General features: G+C 37.5%; 1 protein-coding gene across 14 annotated transcripts in view; it reads right to left on the bottom strand.

The window, feature by feature from the left end:
* The window catches only part of R3HCC1L (R3H domain and coiled-coil containing 1 like), a 107,217-nt gene that overhangs the window by 68,789 nt on the left and 16,909 nt on the right, over window positions 1-21,519 (bottom strand). For 8 of the 14 annotated variants that reach the window (XM_063670131.1, XM_063670123.1, XM_063670122.1 and 5 more), the window contains 2 exons: window positions 11,760-11,852; window positions 11,341-11,441 (listed from right to left, as the gene is read on the bottom strand). The exons of 1 other annotated variant lie outside the window; for it this stretch is intronic. The gene's annotated coding sequence lies outside the window, so the exon portion shown is untranslated. Of the gene's footprint in view, window positions 1-11,340; window positions 11,442-11,759; window positions 11,853-18,532; window positions 18,595-21,519 lie in introns of all 14 variants that reach the window. 5 more of the 14 variants (XM_063670119.1, XM_063670128.1, XM_063670132.1 and 2 more) reach the window with 3 other exon arrangements.

Genomic DNA, 21,519 nt, shown 5'->3' with positions numbered 1-21,519 from the left:
GGACATGGATGAAATTGGAAATCATCATTCTCAGTAAACTATCGCAAGGACAAAAAACCAAACACCGTATGTTCTCACTCATAGATGGGAATCGAACAATGAGAACACATGGACACAGGAAGGGGAACATCACACTCTGGGGACTGTTGTGGGGTGGGGGGAAGGGGGAGGGATAGCATTAGGAGATATACCTAATGCTAAATGACGAGTTAATGGGTGCAGCACACCAGCATGGCACATGTATACATATGTAACTAACCTGCACATTATGCACATGTACCCTAAAACTTAAAAGTATAATAATTAAAAAAAAAAAAATTTGGACCTAAATTTAGATAATTACTTTAAAAAGCAAGCAAATGAAACAATAAGGCAGTTATAACTCAAATAAAAGCAAAAAGCTACAGAAGAAAATAATATACCACACAAATCAGTTCTAAAAAGTGTGTTTTTTAATAGTGAAAACATTAAATACTAATTTAGATTTTAAAAAAAGAAAAACATTAAAACATTTAAATAGTTAACTAAATTTCACTTTCTAAGGCCACAAAGTAAGAAATGGAATCCTGAAGTTCTACTCCAATTCTCTCAAGATTATATTAGTACTTTGAAATGTTCTCTAATTTCTCATATTTGTTCACATATTCTCCCTGAATATACTACAAGTATAGCAAACATAAAAGTTGTTCTATCTCCTCTTTTTAAAGCTCAAAAAGCAACCATTACAGTATTGAGTGCATGCATAGTAGGTGGGCAATATTCCTATCAGATTTCTTAAAAAGCAACATACTGGCAGCTCACAGACACTTCTCTGCCCCATGTGAAAACATGTTAGATACTCTTCCTATTGGGAAGATTTATTTTTCATCATCTTTGGCACAAGTTCTAGAATGCTATCTGCCAGGCCCCATGCCCCAATAAATATGCATCCACAAGCAATTATGGAGATAGATAGCTTATGGGGAGCGGGCACTCTTTGGTCAGGTCCCAATGCTAACCTGTGGTTAGGGGGAAAAAAGAGTAGGGGGAGGGGTGTGGCCCTGTGATTAATCACTGCCCACTCTGCTCAGGGGTATTTATCACAGCCCGCTGTCAGGTAAATCACTGGAAAAACACCTCTTCAGTAATTAATGTGAAGTGACGGATGGACAGCCCCTGGGCCCATTAATCAGGAACATCAGCAGCCTACTGAGATTATGAATGTCAGGATGCATAAACTGCCGGTGGATCAATAGGCCCAGGAATTCATCCAAGGCTCTCATTTCCGAAGCATCTCCGGTACATTAGGCTCCCTCTACCCCTCCCCCAGTCTGAAGTGAAAAGCAACGTTTCAGAACAAAGAGCAGGAGCTGAGGTCTAAAGTGATCAGTGAGAGAAAGCAGTCAAGGAAGCTGGCCATGGCTAGGGACGGTACCAGGACAGGCAACACGAGCACAGAGCTATACTAAGAGGCTCTCTCAGAAGGCTCAATGTTCCTGCAAAAGAACCAGGAAGACATGGTACAGAACCAATTATTCAGAGCCTAACTGTCCATTTTAGGGATCATCCAGTTTCTTGCTTCGAACTTTTTACCCATTTCCCCATCTACATTTTCTTTCCTTTCATATTAGCACCACCAAAGAGAGCAGAGAGAAATAAGAGAATGAAAATTCCATTTCTGCAACCTAACAATCTAGGTAAAAATTTTGATTTAAGAAGAAAAACAAGAATTTATATAAAATGAAATCAGTAAATTACCTTTAACTCATCCCTAAGTACCACAATGACAGAATTACTATAAGTACCCAGAGTGTTAAGCAAAAAAATCCCCCACCGAAAGGGTCTGCTCAACTTGTAAAATTTTTAGTCTGGAGCTGAAAGACTATTTCTGTCTACTTGTCATCCCAAGTTTGGTCAAATTTTGTATGGGAAGTAAGCTTGGGCTACAGCCTCATACTGAATACATACTAGGCTGGCAGTGACGGGAAGGAGACTGCACTTGCTGCCACATCCCGCCAAACCCCAGTGTTGTGCTTTGTGGTCAGACTCAGGCCAGGGCTGCAATTGTTGGTTAGAAAGTATCTCAGAGTTACGGCTGCCTGTTCCGCTAAATCTCATTTCATCCTACTGATGGATGGATGGACAGATGGCTGCCCGGTGAAAGCAGCATTATCAGCCAGCTTCTATGGAGCCTCCAGATGACGGATAGCCCTCTTTCTACTTTCCCCAAACCACCATCGATCCAAGCCATATTTCAGCGGTCAGAAGCCCAGTAATATTAAGACACACAATCAAGTTAAGTTACTTGCAGTGTAAACCTCTAGAACAGAAATCCTAACGCCTCAGCTTTGCTATCATGAACCACGCTAAAAATGTTACAGTTTCATTCTTTCTAGCTGCTAACCCAATGAATTCCAACAGCTCAAGCCCAAAGGGAACAGCTGGGCTCCATTCCTAGCAGCTACTCGAAAAGCTAGTTTGCCTGCCAAATTTTTTACTAGCCAGTTCATTTCTGTGAAATGAACTCTGCAGCAGTAGTGAGCAGATCTGTGAATACATGTATATCCCGTGGAGTGTAAAGCTATTAGAACCATTAAACAACCTAGAGTTTGTCAGTGATATAATCACCAGCCTCAAACATGTGTAGAGCCTTAGACATACCAAATAGACCTTCTCTACCAACACCAAGGATAGTGATTAAAACCAGGACAGATTAAAATTATCTTTTGAACATAATCCTAAAATGTTGTTTCTACCCAGTCAGCTTGACTGGCTTCTACTCTCTTGCGTACATATCAAATATAATAGTAAGTACTAATCCTTGCCTGCTTTCACAAGCACACTTCTGAGTCCATTTGCCCTGTCACATTCTAGACACTCATCTCAGCTTGTCTGGGTATTTAGACTACCATGCCTTTCCTTGTTCCTTCCATCTTATCATCCTGAGCTCTCAGACAGCAACTTGGACTTGTATAATTGAATGTTGTGTCAAAGTTATTTCCACCGGTGTGGCTGGAAGAAATGGATTCTGACTCCAGCTTCATGACATAGGTTCCCAGGACCTACACGCCCTCTTTTGCTAAGCTTACTTATCCCCAAATGACTTCTTCTCAAAATGTTTCACTATTAACTATACCCGAAATCAGCTTGGCCTGGCTCCTCCTAGTCTTGGCCCCTCTTGAATGAACCACCGCCATCCTGAGCCTATATTCACAGAGAATTAGTTTGTATTTGTTTATGGGGCTAAAAAAATGCCACAGTGGAGTAGTAACTATCTTTCTATTTGATGTCATGATAGTTTACTTAATACTTAAATATTTATGCCTTAACAACATCTACAGCTGTTTCTATCAAAAAAGAACATGCTATTGTTTAAAGATACTACTTTATTAAAGTGTTGTATTAAGAATAGCACTGCCCTTCAAATAAACATTAAAGAATTTTTACAAAGCCTTGGAATTAGACTCACTGAAAGGGATTGTATAGGTCAGAATTCAACATCCTAGTTTTTCAGATAAAGATACTGAGAATTCAAAATTGTAATGTCCGTGGTTACACAGATATTAAGTGGCAATACAAGACTGGAATCTTGGTTTCAATTATAAGGGCTGTGCTCGTGCTACTATATTTCTCAGACATTCTGTTTTCATCCTTGGAATTTCAGAGACAGTGAAGGCAATGAGGGTTAAGTGTTGTGTGCATGGCTGTGTGTTTTGGGGAAGGAAGGTGGCCACAAATAATTAAGTGTGGTGACCTATACTATTGTGCTTCCCATCAAGGTTGCCCATAGGTCATCTGAAAGCCATTTATTATCTTACAGAACAAAATTGGATGAATATCTGACAATTAGATACCTCTATTCCTTTCTTCTCCTTTTAGTATCTGCCCCAGTCCTACCCAGAAAGTTTTGAAAAGAAAAGAGCAGAAAGATAATAAGTGCAAGCAGAATCAGAGAGCAAGAGGCTCTACAACTTAACCTAAATGAACAGAGGGGCAATGTGTCCTCTTCATTTCCAAGAATGCCACATTCTGGTCAAATACAGAGCACAACTTCAATGACTGGATTTCACCCTCTGGTGGCCAAAATGTGTCACTACTACATTTTCCAGTTTCTAAGCTACCTCCATACCAATCTTCAAATCTTATAGCCGAAGCCAGGCACAGTGGCTCACGCAGGCAATCCCAGCACTCTGGGAAGCCGAGGTGGGAGTACTGCCTGAGGCCAGGAGTTCAGGACCAGCCTGGGCAACTTAGCAAGACTCTGTCTCTAAAAAATTAAAACAAGATAAAAAATTAGCTGGAAACAGTAGCACATACCTGTAACCCTCGCTACTTGGAAGGCTGAGGCAGGGAGACTGCTTGAGCCCATGAATTTGAGGGTGCAGTGAACTATGACTGTGCCACTGTACTCCAGCCTGGGTGACAGAGCAAGACCCAGTCTCAAAACAAACAAACAAAAAGCTTACAGCTGAAAAGAGCCTTTTAAAACCATCTGGTTGAGGGATTTATCTAAGACTATTTGAGTGGTAGTAACTAAGACCAGAGCCCAGATTGTCTATCAACTAAACTAGCAGTGTTACCACCATTATAGCAGTATTATCAGTTTTCCACCGAGTATACGCTCAGGATATATGCTGAGCAAAGTTTAATCAGGAAGTTAATTGTGCTGAAGAAATAATCACATAATACACATCAAATCCAAATATATTATCCACACTAATACTCATTACCATTAAGGTTAAATGATCAGGGTGATTTTTCCATCCCATTCCCCCAAAAATGTGCCTCATACACTGGACAAGACTTCTACTGTGACTATTCTTGGCACGAGAAAAAAACTTCAAACAATTCCCAAAATAAGCACTCACTCCGAAAAAAAAAAAAAAAAAAAAAAAAAAAAAAAGGTTATGTTAAGTGAGTAATAAGGAATGACAATTCTTCAAACTGTTAGTTTTACATACGCCCTAAGCTCATATAAAGGCTGATTTATTTGCATTAAGCAATACATTTTAGAGCAACTAGTTTTGTACATTCATTTGCAAAGCTATCTTAAACCAAGACAAAGATTCTTATCTTTCATTTTAAAAAGTCTTTTTATAGTTTCTACTTAGTTAAGAAAGAACTATTAAGCCATGCCCAAGAGAACAATGACATATTTTTCAAAATCTGCCGCGATGAACCATGTCTAATTGTGTTTTCTGTTTCATTACGGTTTAGGCCCTACAAGCAAAAGTGAAGTAGTGGTAGAGTAGTGATTTAGTAGTAGTAGAGGAAAAGAAGAATAATCAGCTACCACTTACAGAGTACTTACTATGTGACAGGGAGTGTGGTAAACACTGTATATACATTATCTCATTTGGTTCCAACTATAGTACTAAGAGATAGCTATGATTATCCCAATTTTATATAGGAGAAATCTGAAGCTTAAATAATTCAAGATCACACAACTTCTAAGTGTTGGTTAGGATTTCAAAGTCCCTGCGCTTAACTACTACACTAGACTGCCTGATATTCAGCAGAATGGTCTCACAATGATGCATTAGTTTCATAAATATTCACAATTTGCTTAGAATCCATGTAACTGCCAAGCAACCAAAAAGAGTTCAAAGACTGCTGCTATAAAAAGAGAAAACCAACTAAGATAAGAATGAAAGATCTTTAATGCTTTCATGGCATGCCTATTTCCAATAACCTTCCAGACTTAAAAAGGCTGACAATAATTCACTGTTGTCTCTGAAACTTCCTCATTCACCTTGCCTCACTCTCAAAGCCATATGGTAAAGAACCTCACCAGGTGTCAGGAGAGGAACACCCTCTCTTCTATTCCCCATAAGAATAATATCTATACTTCTTCCTACCAACTCTTCCAAGCATTTGAAAATGCTGCCCTTCTCTACTTTCCTTCTCCAGAGGCACATTTCAACATGGGACCACCAACCAGTGAAACTGGTTGAAGCTCAAAGTAGAATGTAGAGCATACTTTCAAATCTTGAGTCTAAAACAGAAGAAACCTGTACATCAGATACTAACTGCAGACGGTATTTTCAGATGCAATCTTAAACAGAATATAATACAGTATTTTAATATTAGTCTGCCTTGGACATTTATATTTACTGCCTCTGCCTCTCTGCCTGCAGCTGGACAAAAAATACAGCTTGCACAACTGGAAGAAACATTTCATGAAAAAACTGAGTATCAAGACAACAAAAGATACAAGATACATGATTCCAGTAGCATCTTGGAGGTCCCAAAATATATAAATAAACTGGCATGAAAAGGTCTTTCTCACAACATAACACAATTCATGCCCCCAACTCATTTTATACTACACTGGCTATAGTCGTCACGCATCAGCACCAACTGATTTCATGCTTTATAGGCTGGGAAACAGTCCGCAGCTTAGTCTTTTTCACACTCCACTGACAAGGTAACCCCACAGCTCACCAACTTAACTGCTCCAAGTTTAATGTTAGCACCTATTATTGACCACCTCAAAAGGCAGTCAAATACAAGCTTTAATATACTGAACAATGGCAATATAATATGTAATAGAAAGGTAGAGAGAAAAGTTTGCTTCCTACTCTGCATATGTAACTGGTGGTAGGGGGCAGGGAGAGAAGAAAAAAACTCCCTCTTAAAACTTCTTTCCCTCATTACACATCTGGAGGTTGGTCTGTTTCTACAGTTATTTGAAATTAGTTCCTCTCCTGGGTCTATTCTGGGTTTAACTGACATCCTAGAGTTGACAATAAAGGAGCTCAAATGGATAAAGCTTTGGGGGCTTTACCTCAACCTTGACATGCATTAAACTTGATTTTTTTTCCTCTTTAAGATTCACAGAGTAAAGCTAATAAACCACTGTGTAAATTTTGAAAGTAGAAGCCACCAGACTCAATCTCAGCTAAGTGTCATATATGTTATCTCATTTGATCCCAACTACAATACTAAGAGGTAGCTATTATTATCCCAATTTTACAGATGAAAAATCTGAAACTTAAGTTACTTAAGATTACACAGTTTCCAAGTGTTGGATAGGATTTCAAAGTCCCTGGATTGGATTTCAAAGTCCCTGCATCTAACTACTACACTAGACTAAAACACATACCTTCTAAAAATTACGTTGGGGTAAAAATGCATAGCCCAGAATACTAGTCTGGCTACAGCCAAAGGTTCATTGTAGCAAAGCTATTTATTTTGTATGTATGTTTGTAAAAATGCATAGCACAGAATAGTTTAATTTTTAAAATACCAAATCACAGTAACAACAAAAATGAATAATTATAAATGAGGTAGAGTCTGTCTGTTAGAGACATAGCTACAGCTCCGTATCTATCACCTCCCTCCTTGGAGCTATACCAGCCAGTGTGAAATGTGCCTGGTGAGACACTGAGAAACCAAAAGCAAGTTTCAGGCAAAGAAAACATTAGCAAGTTAATAAATTTAAGAGTTTCTCTTCTATGCAGTTTCAAAGTTTATTAATTAGAGTTTCAAGAATAACAAATAATTACAATACAGTAACATCTTCAAAGCAACGTTACTTTAAGGAACAGAATGCCTGTACACAGGGCTACAGAAGGCTTTCAAGAAGAATCATGTCCTGAACGAACATGGCTCAGGTATTTAAACTGAATTCTTATCTAGTATTCTTATGATACAAAGAGAAAGATAATTGTTAAAGATGGGTAAAAGCTAACAATAGGCAATGGCATTTTTTTTTACCATCAAATACTTACTAAGTGCACATATTGTATTGACATCACTGCTGGGGTAGCAGAAATTATAAAGCAGGGGTCAGGCGCGGTGGCTCACGCCTGTAATCCCAGCACTCTGGGAGGCTGAGGTGGGCAGATCAGGAGGTCAGGAGATCGAGACCATCCTGGCTAACACGGTAAAACCCCATTTCTACTAAAAATACAAAAAATTAGCTGGGCATGGTGGCACGCACCTGTAGTCCCAGCTACTCGGGAAGCTGAGGCAGGAGAATCGCTTGAACCTGGGAGGCAGAAGTTGCAGTGAGCCGAGAGAGTAAAAATGAAGCTTCCCCTTAAGATGTCTCTACCTAATTGGAAAGATTGTTTTAATGTTGTTTTAAGGGAATATACGTCTCTAACTACCAAATAAAGAGAAAAGCACTAAATGATAGAAACCAGAGGAGAAAAATATCACTAAGGGCTTGGAATGGGTGAGGAAAATGTCATAAAGTGGGTGGAACTGAGGCTAGGCCTTTAGAAGCAGATTTAGAAGTTCAGACACAGAACTGAGGGGAGATATTACAAGTGGAAAGAATAGACTCAACATGTGAAGAGGCAAAAAGTCAGAGTGTTATTTTGGAGACTTATAGAAACTGTCTGTCAGTTCATGCTGCTATAACAAAGTACCACAGACTGGGTGGCTTAAAAACAACAAAAATTTCTCACAATTCTAATAACTAGAAGTCCAAGATCAGGGTGCCAGCATGGCCTGGTTCTGGAGCAGGCCCTCTTCAGGTTGCAGTAGGTTGATTTCCCATTGTACTCTCATACAGCAGAAACAGAGCAAGCTAGCTCCCTGGCTTCTTCTTGGTTTGTTTGTTTGTTTGTTTTATTTTTGAGAGAGAGTTTTCACTCTTGTTGCCCAGACTGCAATGCAATGGTGCAATCTTAGCTCACTGCAACCTCCACCTCTGGGTTCAAGTGATTCTTCTGCCTCAGCTTCCCAAGCAGCTGGGATTACAGGCATGTGCCACCATGCCAGCTAATTTTTTGTATTTAGTAGAGATGGGGTTTCACCATGTTGGTCAGGCTGGTTTCGAACTCCTGACCTCAGGTGAGCCACCCGCCTTGGCCTCCCAAAGTGCTGGGATTATAGGCGTGAGCCACTGCACCTGGTCCCTGGCTTCTTCCTATAGGGGAAGCCATGTCATTCATGAGGGCTCCACCTTCATGACTAAATTACATCCCGAAGGCCCCACCTCCAACACCATCACATTGGGGACCAGATTTCAATATATGAGTTTAGGGGGAACACAAACATTCAGTCCCTAATATTAGTCTGGCTACAGCCAAAGGTTCATTGTAGCAAAGCTATTTACTTTGTATAACTATTCTCATACTGAAAGAAAGAACTGAACTATAACTTGCCCATATTAAATTCTACTCCACAATCCAAATAATATCCAGAAATTCTTGTCTTTGATGTCTGACAATGCTTGCTATAGAAACAGTAACAGCAGATAGCATACGTATCAAATCAATCAAATAAATAAATAACAAGATGTACATTTGTCTGAGATAAAGACCTAGCCATTGTGGATCTAGATATGGTAACTGGCCTTACTACTACTATAATAATTCCTGGAAAAGATAAGCCCTATCCCCATTACCCTTACCTTTATAGTTTCATTTCCTGGTATGATGTGATATTTCTAGTCTCCTCAAAAGTTTTAATTCCATCCAACCCATACTTTCATCAGGGTTCAATAGAACATAGAACCTTACAGGGTTTTTTGTTATTTGATTTTTTGAGACAGAGTCTCATTCTGTCGCCCAGGCTGGAAGTGCACTGGCGCAATCTCAGCTCACTGCAACCTCCACCTGCCTGGCTCAAGCAATTCTCATGCCTCAGCCTGCGGAATAGCTGGGATTACAGGCGTACACCACCATGCCCAGCTAATATTTTATATTTACAGTAGAGATAGGGTTTCCCTGTGTTGGCCAGGCTGGTCTCAAACTCCTGGCCTCAAGTGATCTGCCCACGTGGGCCTCCCAAAGTGCTGGGATTACGGGGGTGAGCTGCCATGCCCGGACAACCTTACAGTTTTGATGACAGAATCAATAATACCTCGAAAGGAAAGGTGAAATACACTATTTCTGCCCCACCTTCTAGCTGTTTATTTCACAGCTGTATTAGCAGAACCCAACAACTAAAACACCTTCCATTCAAATTGCCCACAAAACTTAGAAACTGCTCTGCTCTTCTCTCACTTCTTCCCCTCCCCACCTCCTCTAACTTACACACAACCACCTCACTCTGCTGTCCATCTTCCCCAACTGCTGCCCAACAATTCACAGGCTGTCACAGATTGTCAGCACTGCGTTCGGGGACTTGAGAAGTACTCTTGTGGGACAGCACAGTGTGTTAGTACAGCATTTTCCCAGACACAATGTCACTCTTTATAGCCAGCTGCAAATTAGTTTCTTCTTAAAAAAAAAAATAATACTCCTAATAAGACAGGTACAAGGAGATTTCAAATAACCAAGATTAAAACTCACTTTGATTTGCTCTGAGATGTAGGCCTTTTCAGTCATTCACAATGAAATCCTATGCTTCTACTCACATGAGCCATGCAGAACATCCAGAAATACCTAAGACAGTTTTCTGATGCTGACAAAAGCAAGAAGACTAAGAAAAAACAAATCTAAGGATAATCTTGTTCCTCTCTTTTTTCTGTGCCTATACTTCCTCATCCCTGGATTCTGTTTGAGACTAATTTGTTTGAACTCAGCTCTCAACATCAACATTTATTTCTCACTGTGTTTAGCTGCACAAAACTATTTAAGAGAAAATTCGGCAAATCACCATTATCATGTCATAGCGTCCATCCAATTTTTGCAATGTGCGTCAGCAGCACATGAGTATATTTCTCTTCTGACGGTTGCTGTGACCAACCCTCCGGTTACCCCTAAAGCTATCACCCTACACATCGGCTGGCCCATCATCACTGGCTACACAGGAGAGTCAGAAGCTGGAATATACTCAAAAGATCATCAGAGGATGTGAGTAAGAAAACCTCTCACAAAACAGCAGGTCATATCAACTTACTAAATCTTCCTTGAAAAAAAAATTTTTTTAACTGACAAATACTTACAGGGTAATATTTAAAAGTTAAAATCAGTTATCTTTTTTCATTTCTAAGTTATTTAATAACATTATTCATTCTGTTTAATAATACTTTACTATTTAAATGACCATCTATTCTTCCTGAATCAGTTAATCAAATCCTTAAAATAACACTGCATCTCTGCTGCTCACTATATGAGTTATAGGGAAGCCAGGACTTGACAAGAAGGATGTTAACTCTCAGCTGTTACAGTGCAAAGAGACAGAGCAAAGCTAGTGATCCAACTCTGAAAACGAATCCCAATATTTAAACAGCCCCTGTTCTCCTCTCTACTACAAACAATAAAATTAAGACAGATAGTAAATAGAAGTAAGAAAATCTTCAGAAGACCCTACACCTTTCAGGAAACTGCCATTTTCAAACTTGTTTTACATGACAGTTACAAAATAAAATGACACTGAAGAAACAAAATACAAGCAAACAAATCTTTAGAGTAAACAGACAGTATTTCTATAAAATATGCATAAGTAAAGGCAACTTACCATATAAGTAACATTTATTTTCTTAGTAATAAAACTCCACAACATGCAGATAGACTGTCTCTGAAGGCGAACTGTATAAAAGTTCCTGACAACAGCCTCACCTGAAAAATAGTAATAATAAGTTATTTTTATAAAAATATACAGTTATTTCTTTGACACCTGTCTAGGCACTTAACTTTCATTGTCTCACTTTGTAAGTCTAAGAGTTTAACACAGTGATTTGCCACAGAATGTGCAATGAAGACACACATACAAAAGCACTTTTTAGAAGCTCATCAACCAAATGGAATAAGGAAATGCCATCTTCTGTCATTCTCAGACCTGAGAACAGGAAAGTCTACTAACTGTCAACAAAAAAAAAGAGATAAGACACAAAATAATAAAAATCACAAAAAGAGGCCAGGCGTGGAGGCTCATACCTGTAATCCCAGCACTTTGGGAAGCCGAGGCAGGCAGACCACTTGAGCTCAGGATTTCGACACCAGCCTGGACAACACAGCAAAATTCCGTCTCTACAAAAAATATAAAAATCAGCCAAGCATGGTAGCATGCACCTGTACTCCCAGCTACTCAAGAGGCTGAGGTGGGAACATTGCTTGAGCCCAGCAGGTCGAGGCTGCAGTAAGCTGTGATGGCACCATTGCACTCCAACCTGGGTGACAGAACAAGATCATATCTCAAACACACACACACACACACACACACACACACACAAACAGATGTTCAACTTCTAGTCATTACTACAGTTTTAATACATGCGATAGCTTACGGAACATGGTGGATACTCAGTAAGTATATGCTGGCCAGCTGAATGGTAGATGGATAAAAAATAAAACTCATCAGTTAGCAAAGAAATGCAATATAAACTTATTTTGTTTTGCTATCAAACTGGCAAATATTAAAAAAGAGCAATAAGGTTCTGTTTTGCTGAATGTCAACAGAATAGGGCTCAAACACAGTGTTAGTGGAGGTACACATTTTATTAATATGGAAAGCTGTTAACAATATGTTTCAGAAACTTTTATGTGTCAAAAGACCTTTGATGAGGCAATTCTCCTTTGATAAATTTATCATAAGTAACTAGACTTCTACTAGGATATTTACTTATTCCAGAACTGTTTACAATAGTGAAAAATTTTAAATAACTTTAATGTCCACCCATATCAGCCAGGTTAAATAAATTATGGTACATCCACACTGTAGAAAATTATGCAGACATACAAAAGAAAGATCTACAAGACATATTATTGAGCTGAAAAAAAAATGGAGAATTTATCGAGGAGTTAAATATGAAGAAAACTTTAAAACATTCCTGAAAGACACAAAAGTAGATCTGAACAAATGGAAAGATATTCTTTGTTCTTAGACAGAAATCTCAGCACAAAACAACAGCATTAAAAAGTCAGTTTTCCATGTTAATTTATAAATTTAACATAACCCCAATAAAAATACCTGCAAGCTTTTTTACTGAGACAGAAAAGCTGATACTAAAGTTCAACAGAAAAATAAACATGCAAGAAGAGTCAGGAAAACACTAAAAATTTAAAAAGCTAGCCCTTGATATACTATTAAGCCTCTATAATTGAAACAGTGTGATAATGGTACAGAAATAGAAAGTCCAGAAGTACACCAAATGGAAATTTCATATATGATAAAGGTAGCATATCAAAGAACACTAGGGCAAAATTGGTCTTTTTATTCATTTTTAAAGAAACTGTACCTCCAAATGGATCAAGGATCCAAATTAACAACTAAAACCACAGAAGTACTAGAATAAAACACAGGTGAATTATTTACCATGGGTCCAAGGAAAGCCTCTAAATTTAATCCAAAATTCAGATAAAACAAAAAATTCCAAAACTGGACTAAATAAAGGTCTAAACATTCATACCCACGCACAAACACTACAAACTGGGAGAAAATATTTGTAACATACATCACCAGTAAAGAGCTAATATTCCTAATATATTAAAAACTCCTAACAATTGAGAAAGGGGAGGGGACCAAAAACCTGATGGAAAAATGAAGATATATTTCACACAAAAAGATATAAAAATGACCCTTAAGCATATGAAAAGATGTTCAACTTCACTAATAACAAGAGAAACAAACATTAAAACTATACTGAGATACTATTTCTTACCTACCAAGTTAGCAAAAATCAAAAAGTATGCCAACACACTCTGATGATGAGGTTGTGGGGAAACTAACCCTCTCATATCCTGCTGATGGGAATTCAAATTCATACAACCTCTGCAGAAAGGGATTTAGCAGTATTTAAGAAAACTACATATGCTTTTAACTTTTGGCCCAACCATTCCATTTTGAAAATTTACCCAAAAATACACCTCCAACATACCAAAATACATATGGACAAAGTTGCAGCACTTTTTGTAAATTCAAAATATTAGAAACAGCATAAGAGTACAAAAGAGTATCTATAGTATGCTACCTTTTGTGTAAGAATGAAAGAAAAATAAGAAAATATGCATCTATCTCCTCAATCCTGAGGGGAAAAAACACATGAAGGGTAACTGGGGGAATCATGAGATTGGTAACCTACAGAGGACAGGTTAGAGTGAGAAGGACAGAAGGAATGGGTGACAGTGCCCTGAGTATAAACATTTTTGTAGAGTTCTGACTTTTGGAAACATGTTGATGTTTCACATGCTGTGGAATAAATAAGATCAATTAGGATCAAGCGAAAAAGACAGAATACAAATAGAAATAAATGAAGTACACTGTATTTCAAATGAGTAACATAACCCCAGGGAGAAGGGAAAGAATGTTAGAGAAGGAAAATTAATCCAAGTAACTTTTGAACACGGTTTTTATATCAGCACATTCTAATAGAAATATAATGGAACCACGTACGTAATTTAATAATATTTTCTAGTAGCCACATTAAAGTGAAATTAATTTTATTAATATATTTTATCTAATACACTTAAAATATTTCAACACATAATCAACATAAACTATTATTAAAGTATCAGTGAGATATTTCATATTTATTTTGTAGTAAGTTTTCAAATCCAATGTACATTTTACACTTGTAACACATCTCTATTCATGTGGCTAGTAGCTACCCTATTATTACACAGCACAGATTTAGACTACCTGCCCTTAGGCTAAAGGAAAAACACTATAAACAAACATTGAATTCTACTTCCGAGGTGTCTTTTAAATGGTGGTATGAGTTAACAATTCTTAAACTATTTTCTTATATTCTAGAGTTGAACCAATAAGCAAAAATATGAGTAATAAGGCCAGGTTTCTCATTGTTGGAAAACAGAGCTATAAATACGGAATGAGGAAAGGAAAGAATAAACCCTGTAGTGTTGGGTCAGAATCTGAGGTATATGTATAAACTCACTGCTTTTAATAAAGATGTACTAGTGTGTGCACACATACAAACACACACACTTCCTCCTCTCACATATACCTATCTCCTAGATGTCAGCTGAGAAGGCCTAGAAGCAGTAACAGTCGCAACCAAGACATCTAGAGTCCAGACTGTGGCTTTCAAAGTCATTATTAAAAGGAACCAGGGCTCTGAGAAGAAATTCCTTATTCCAAGGCTGGGGCTGGGAACATGCAAGATAAGCCTAGAATACATGCTCTAAGAATGACAGGGGCATGTCAAAAGAACTGAAGGGGCTCCCACTGGCCAAGTCAGGGACAGTGTCAAAATAAATAAAGTACTATTATAAATAAGCATAGAAGGAATAATGGGATTAGAATATCACCACTTAAGAACCATTATGAAAATTAGGCAGAAATCACCAATGGATACTAAAATTAGTGAGCAAAAGTTCAAGGAGTAACAAGATGTTTACAACAAATGGATACTAAAATAAGTGAGTGAAAGTTCAAACAGTGACAGGATATTTACCAAGTATCTATGTATTTTACACAAAGGGACTGTGAATGTGAATACAAAGAGAATATAATGCCACTAAGCTATACACTTAAAAATGGATAAACATAAAAATAAATGATATATATTTTACCACAAAAAAATTACAAAAGGAAAAACAGTAACTATCAACTGACCCAAAATCATATTACCAGTATTTGAACATCTTGTGCCTCCTGATATGATGTAAAAGCATAACAATACTTTGTGGTACTCCTGCCAAAAATGAATAACCTTAATTCAATCATGAGAAAACATCAAATAAACTCAAACTGTACATGTTCTACAAAATAACTGTCTTGCACTCTTCAGAAATATCAATGTCGGCTGGATGCAGTGGCTCACACCTGTAATCCCAACACTCTTTGGAAGGCCAAGGCAAGAGGATCACTTGAGCCCAGGAGTTTGAGACCAGCCTGGGCAACACAGGGAGAATCTGCCTCTACAAAAAATAAAAAATTAGCCAGGTGTGATGGTGCGTGCCTGTAGTGCCAGCTACTCAGAAGGCTCAGGCAGGAGGATTGCTTGAGCCCAGGAGTTCAAGGCTGCAGTGAGCCACGATCACACCACTACACTCCAGCCTAGGCAACAGTGAGACCCCGTCTCCAAAAAAACAAGTCAATGTCATGAAAAAAACAGGAACTGCACCAGATTAAAGGAAACTAGAGATATGACAACTGAGTGCACTCATGACGTGGAATTTTCTTTTGCTATAAAGTACGATGGGCCAATGGGTAAAATCTGAATAAGTCTGTAATATTAAATCAACGTTAATTTCCTGATTTTGACAACTATACTGTGGCTTATATACAAGAATGTCCTTGTTTTTAGAAAGTGCACACTTAACTATTTAGGTATAAAAGGGAGTATGTTCTACATTTTACTCTCACGAGAGAGAAATACGAAAGGGAATGTAGTAACATGTTAACATTTGGGGTATTTGGGTGAACTCTCTGTACTACTCTTGGAATTTTTCTGTGGTCTGAGATAATGTCAACATAAATTGAACAGAAAAACAAAGATGTCAGTCAGCACAGTGCCTGGCACATAATGTACAATCAAGTAAATGGGAGTTAGATGTCATTAATGAGAATACAATCTCTAGGATTCTGTGCAAAAAAATTCTCGACTCAAGAGCCATATACTTTTATGGTTGGAAAAAATGGGGGAAGGAACAAAATAATACATATAGTATGCTCCATTTAAACACACGTCCACAAATACATAGGCAAATGCATAAACAAAGACTAGAAAAATATATACACTGATCTGTTAATAGTGGGCAGCTCTGGGTAGTGTAATTAAAGTGATTCTTATTTTCTTCTTCATGTTTATCAGCGTATTCTTGTTTTCTTATAACACACATGTAACATTTTTGTGGGTTTTCCAATGATGATTTTTAGAAATTAAAGGAATAGCTCACAATCAAGGAAGGTATGACTATTCCTTTTCTGTAGCAGTGCCCTCTCTGCAGACCTATGCTTAGTTATTGCATTTGAGCAACATATTCTGTTCTTCTACCTTTCACATATCAGAAGTATAATAATCATGTAATACTATTGTAATATTATTTCACATAAGAATATCCAGTTAGTCTTACAGCTGTTTTTGTGTTAAGAGAATGGAATGCATGTACACATATAATTTTGCTTCTCTCCAAAAACTCTACTGAAATAAGTTAATTTGTTTTGTCTTAAAACATAAATCTACAAGGATACACAGCAGAGAAGAGAAAAAAGTAACAAAACTCTGGAAGTTATATAGTGATGAATGCTCAATGTGTAGCAGAACTTAAAACGCCAAATTCCAAACCAGCAGTAGAGAAAGCTGCCACTCAACCCAATTTACCGTCAGAAATCCTCATGAGAGTCAGGGACTGGCCATACCAACTCTGGAACTGGAAGTGAAATGCCGGGAGGGCACTGAGTGAAAGGAGCGATCCTGAGATCCCCTCCTCCTCTGTGAAAAAAAGTTTGGGATTATCTCTAAAATGTAGAATAGACCATCTATGGATCAGGGGCTGACTGAAAGTGCAGAGGTCTTTAAAACTGGGTGATTAAGTAAGCATATTGAACCTAAAATCTATTGCCCTACCCCCATTCCATACACCAGGTCCCAGAAAAATGCCAACTTTCTATATTGAAAGGTACCCACAAACACCCAGGACAGTGGATAAAAATAAACACAGACCCACACCAAAGCACATCATTGTGAAACTTCAGAACACTGGGGACAAAGCAGAGATCTAACAAGTTTCCAGTGAAAAGATCCAAACGAAAGAAGAGGGTTCACATTGGCTTAAGACTTCTCAAAAGCAACAAAGGATGAGGAGAAAAAAGAAACTATGCCTTCAAAATTCTGAAGAAAGATATTTCCAATCTAGAATTTACACTTACCCAAACTATATTAATCAAATGTGAAAATAGAAACCAAAAATATTTTCAGACATGGAAAGGCTCAAAAAATTATCTACCACGTACGCTTTCCTAGAAAGTTACTAAAGATTGAGAATTTTAAAGTTCTTACAAATTTAGGAAAGACTGAGTGTTCGTAACTATAGTAAAAAGTTGCCAAAGACTACTTATACCCATTCGAATGTAAAAGCAACTTACTTTTCTTTTACAAGCCAATCAGTGTTAGCTTAGCCCCTTACTTCTGAAAGTCAATCAATTTAAAGTTAGGAAGAAAATCACTACCATAAAATACCCAAGTGCCAACCAATCAACAACGGTCTCATCCACGTAATCATTCCTCTATAGATGATGTTAATCTGCTTCTGCTGCCTCTTAAAATTTTCTAATCCCTGAGCGCCACACTCCCCCAAAACACTATATAAAACTAGCAATTTGCTTTGTTCCAGGACATTGTGCCTGATTAGATATTTTAGATAGTGATGGTCTCATCATCCTTTGACAACAAACAAGGAAACAAACCAAAGGAAAGAAGAGATGAGATATGGAAAACAAGACATCCAACACAAGAGAGAAGTGAAGGAATACTAGCGAATGGGACTCTAGGATGATAACTGTGCATCAGCAGCAGAAGGCAACCAATCCAGATTGAAGCTATGTGAGAGGGCAGGCATGCTGAAGGCTGTCATCCTCATGCTCTCTGGCATGGTACCATCTTTTGAATCCAACACAACTACTAGAGGATGTGCTCCACCTAAGCAAGAGGTAAATGAAGTGTGAAGAAGATATGAGTTCTAACAATATTCGGAGAACCAAACCCAGGAGAGAAAAATCTAAGGATAACAACAAGGGTAAATCATACCAGGAAAACAGCAATGCAGCAGGTTGAGGGAGTAGGCTTCAATAGTAGGACACTGGAAGTCTCTAGAAAAGAAATTTCCAAGAATTAAAAATAAAAAAAATTCAAACTGACGGATTACTGTGATTGACCTTGTGGAAAACTGCACCGAGGGGCTATTTAAGACACTATCAGCAAATAAAATTTGCACAGGCATAGTAATGTAAACATAACATTAACTATTAGACTTAACCAAATATTTTAATATAACTAAATTAAGAAGCTAGGGGAAGCAGCAGTGGAGATGGTATTTAATAACACTAAAACTTTCTCTACCATAATAGAAATTCCAAATATAATGAAAAAAAAACTGGTAAATCAAAAGATACCATTGTACATACATTATTTTTAAATACAGAGATATGTTGATGCCAGAAGAAATAGCTTAAGGAGTTGAAAGTAGTTACTTTTAGGGAGAGGACTAGAGAGAGTGGGGAGTGGTGGGACAAAAACTACTCACTATATTTTGTTATAAATCCTTACTTTTTTCACTATTGGACTTTTTAAAACATGTTTATTTTAAACTCTACATCTATTGATAAAATATTTTAAGTTGTTTTTAAAAAGCCAAATAGCAACATATAAACTTAATTGTTCATCATTCAAAAACATGTCTAAAGAAAACATTTTCAACCGAAAGGGACAGAATATCCTACAGAAAAAGTTTCCTTTTTGTTAGAAGATCTTTATATTTCTAATACTGAAAGAGCACAAACACACAAAATATAGAAGCTTCAAAAATAAAAAAAAAATTTACGCAAATAATTACCAATTGAGTAGACAGTAAAGATTCAGGAATTGTAATACTAGAAAGATTATAGGTCTGACCTTACTTACAAATTCATTAATGATCAGGAGACAGTGCAAATAACACATTTAATTAAATCTGCTCATTTATCTATTTTAGGAAGTATAATTAACAGCAGTGAGACAGAGTAGTAATATAAAAGGACAGAGACAGATTAAAAACATTGGCCAAAAAAACAACCAAATTGGAGAGTATTTCCAAATAGAAGACTGGGTAAAATTACGGGCTTAAAACAACAGAAGAGGGTTATCAGCAACTTATTTACCATCAATTTTACTTCACACTGTTGTCATATGAAATAATTTTGACCAACACTAATGTTAAATGGGGGGATGTATACACACACATGCACATAAACACATACATATGTATACATACAGATAATTTTTTTCTTTATGAGAACTGATAATCCTAATTAAGCAAGAATTCATGAAGAGATTACACCCTAAAAACAACATCCTGTTGATGCGATTTGACAAGAGTGAATTTGTACTCATAGTTCAGTAATTATAAAAACTCTATCAAGAATAATCAATAATGAATTAAACTGTCCTAAAGACAATTAACTGTTATCTACCCTGTATTCTTCATCTAGCTACACTGGGATTATTCTCACTGTTCCTGCTCTTTATTTGAACGGCCAGGCACTGACCATTCAAAATAAAGTCTACATTTCGCAGCCTCTCCAGCAGCAAGGTGTGGCTATGTGACTAAGGTTGACCAATGGAATATGAGCAAAAGTAGTAGACATGGAACTCCCTAATCCAAAATCTATAATACTACAAAATCTAAAATGTTCTGAGTGTCAACATGATGCCACAAGTAAAAAATTCCAAACCTGATCCTCATGTGACAGGCTGCAGTCACAATGCAGGCACCCAACACATAGTTTATTCAGTGTCCCCAAGGAAAGAAAGACCCTCCCAGCTCCCATCAGCTGCAATATATATCTGCACACACCAGATTCCTCCACACAAGCATGCCCACAAAGGGTAATAAAATGACACGTGCACACACTGGATACACCAATGGGAGGCTCCCCACAATGCCTCACATGGGGCTAAGATGCACTGCCTTACTATTATTCACAATGCTCTTTCTTCCCTTTTTTTTTTTTTTTTTTTGCTTATTCTCTGCTGTGTAGTATAACGATATGGTTGAAAGTATCAAAAAGGCCTGCAGGATATCCACAGAGTAATGCAAACATTCCAAAATGTGAAAGCAATGTGAAACCATTCTCTGGATCTAAGCATATTGGATAAGGGATACTCAACCTGCAATATATAACTTCCAGGAAGTATCCTTAAAGGAAGTGAGAAGTGTCCTTCTCTTTCTCCTTCTGATAATTGCAATGTATGTGAAATAGCTGAAGCTAGTAGCTCTCTTAGGCCCTAAAGTGTCTTTGGAAAATAATAGAATCTGAGCACAGTGGGGAAACGTGACACTATGGCAAACCACGTGAGTCCTAAACTGACTACTTCTGGAATTTCTAACTTGACAGACATGAACTTCTATCACATTTAAGTCTCTGGTACTTGGTTGCAACTAAATCTAATCCCAATTCATATAACCTCTACACTAACATATGTGCCTTGTTTTCCTTTTTTATCTAAACAATCTCTCTCTACTCTTTTACTGGCTCCTTTTCTGCCTCCTGCACCCTTACTATGGGTATTTCCTAATTCTTCATCCTTAGTCTTTTCTGCTCTTCTCTAAGGTTTAGGCCAAACAGTCTTAAAAAACATATCTCTATGTCTCATCTATTGAGCTCCAATTTTATATTCAGCTGCCTATTATTCCACTAGTATGCGACATAATTATATAGGAACGTAACTAATTTTTAAAACAAAATAGATAAACAGACAAAGTGGTGGTAGAAACAATAATAGTAGTTGCAGTGGTGGTAATAAATAGCTAATATTTACTGAGCTCTTAGTATTTGCCAGCCACTGTTCTCAGAGCCAATCCTCACAACAATCCTACAAAGTAGAGTATTATCACCATCTCCATTTTACAAATGAGGAAATGAGGCCCGGACAAATTAAATAAATTGCTCAAGACACAATGCACTAAAGAGATCATTCAAATCTAGGTCCCCAAAACTCAGCCTCTTAACCAGCACACACTAGACTTTCTTCCAAAG

The sequence above is a fragment of the Pongo pygmaeus genome, chromosome 8 (assembly GCF_028885625.2).
Source record: "Pongo pygmaeus isolate AG05252 chromosome 8, NHGRI_mPonPyg2-v2.0_pri, whole genome shotgun sequence".
Taxonomy (NCBI): Eukaryota; Metazoa; Chordata; class Mammalia; order Primates; family Hominidae; genus Pongo; species Pongo pygmaeus.
Note: the sequence above shows the minus strand (reverse complement) of the source record. Positions and strands in the feature narration are given on the sequence as shown.